At 37.5% G+C, this 2,245-nt stretch overlaps 1 non-coding gene across 1 annotated transcript; it reads right to left on the reverse strand.

Moving 5' to 3' along the window:
• Window positions 1-1,492: 1,492 nt before the first annotated feature.
• Window positions 1,493-1,565, reverse strand: TRNAR-UCU (transfer RNA arginine (anticodon UCU)). Its single transcript has one exon. It is a non-coding gene; the product is annotated as a tRNA-Arg (tRNA).
• Window positions 1,566-2,245: the final 680 nt, after the last annotated feature.

Below are 2,245 nucleotides of genomic sequence, written 5' to 3' on the forward strand. Positions count from 1 at the left end.
AAAAAAGTAATATTTTACAGGAAAGAGGAAAAACGCTCAGAGTGTAAAATTTCAACTGAGAATTCATTTGAACACTTTTATTATGTTCAGATAGAATAAATGCATTGTTATACAAATTATTTCTGTTTAACCTTTTGCAGTTCAGGAAATATTCAAAGAAAATTATGGATTTGGTACTTTTTGGCACTGAAACGCTAAATACCTCACATGAAAGACATAAATTTCACTGCAGTCATCAGAATATTCAATAAAACTGACTGTATTTAGTTATACAATAATTATATTTAAGGTATTTACAGTGAAGGCACAGATTATTTATATATTAAATAAAATTGAACAAAACTATGAAAATAATGCAAAGAACCAGTACTGAACTAAAGGAATTATGATTGTAGTTTGTCTAAGGAACTTGAATATAGTAAATAACTTGTGAACTAGACAATGGATAATATTATCCAGTGCACTGACACCACTATCACTTCTAGCTTTATATTTAATCGTCGTTTTCTTTAAAACACGCGTAAATTTCGTCTTTTGATTAGGCCTATGCCTTTCTGGTGATACAACATCAATATACAAAGCAATTTTTTTTTAGAAACAGCATCTTTATTCTCCCAGAAGGCACCGTGAAACGCTACTATTTCTTGTTCTGTTGAATCACGGGCTCTACAAAACTCACCGACATTGTGGAAACAAGCAATTTTTGGTTTAACACTCGCTTTACTCCCGTATTTTTGCACTTTAGTACGCGTCTTCTTCCATTTATCTGGAGCTAATACCCTCTTTCTTGCTTTATTTACTTCTTCAGGAGTATCACAGTACTCATCTGAGATATCTGATTCCATACTTTTGAAAAACAAATAGCACACAGTAACAAAACCAACTTCGTAAGAAAACTGTCACTTCACGTCATGCAAACATAGCGCGGCCATTTTGCTGCTGGTCACATGACACAGAAATGGCCTCTCATTGGCTGCATGGTTACGGTACGTATTGGCACATTCAGGCCACAGGATTTGGTACTTATTGGTATCAAACGAGGTTTTTAATGCCCTGTTTGATATGGATTTAGGTCGTTTTGGCTATTTCTTTTTCTTTCGTACGATGGAGCTACCTACCAATGCACGTTTCTATCATAATCTCAATTTCAATTTCTTTGGATTTGGTACCTTTTGGAAATAAGCTTCACATTTGTAGTGTAGTGGTTAGTGTGATTACCTGCGAACTCATCTGGTGTTGATATGATAAGTTCAATATTTCCCTCCCGTGTCCCCTACATAATCTCAGCCAGCATTTAATTACCTCTCTAGCTATCTCTCTTTTTACTTATAACTTCACTTAGTATTCTAACTCCGCTATTATAAACATTCCCCTAGACCCATTATTATCTTCCATAACTACTGTATTTTGTATCTACTTTAACACCACGTATTTCTGCCCCATACCATGCTCTTGATATCACAAGAGCATTTCTATTTATGTAAAAGTTGCACGCCCCCTGTGGGGATCGAACCCACGACCTTTGGATTAGAAGTCCAACGCGCTTTCCACTGCGCCAAGAAGGCTCAGTTACGGAGCGTTTTGATTCAGGTTCAAATTTCAAGCGCAGTTTCGTATTTAATTACGCAAATAACAATTTTGGTCCGCCTCTGTGTTTAGTGTGATTAGCTGCCACCCTCAAAGGCCCGGATTTGATTCCCGGCTCTGCCATGAAATTTGAAATGTGATATGAGAGCTGGAACGTGGTCCACTCAACCTCGGGAGGTCAAACCACATGGACAGGCCAGACCGTGCGTCAATCGATCTCAAGCTGCTTCGATGTATCTGTTGGGGGACACTCAACAGCTACTCGTGTAGAAGGCTTTAGGTCAATACGCTTTCGTTTTCGAAACAAATGATGTCAAATGTCATGACGCAGGATCCGCTTGGACCAAGTGGAGGTGATAGAACACTAAATGGCGAACATATTATATTTAAACATATCATGTCAAGTTAATAATATCGAAAAATTGATTAATCCCTGATTCCAATGCGATGCGTATAGAGTTAGGCTGCAGTCAACAGGAGCGGTGGCAAAACTCGAGGACGTGAGTTCTCGTCTTGTCACAGCTGTATATTTGTGCAAAATAAACCGTTATTTGAAGTAACGTGAAGATGAGAATGGAACGAAAATATTACGCAAATTGCGATACACTTTATTTTCTTTCTTTCCTCCTTTCTTAAAACTAATACCGGGATAAACGTT

Source organism: Anabrus simplex, chromosome 8 (genome assembly GCF_040414725.1).
Source record: "Anabrus simplex isolate iqAnaSimp1 chromosome 8, ASM4041472v1, whole genome shotgun sequence".
Classification (NCBI taxonomy): domain Eukaryota; kingdom Metazoa; phylum Arthropoda; class Insecta; order Orthoptera; family Tettigoniidae; genus Anabrus; species Anabrus simplex.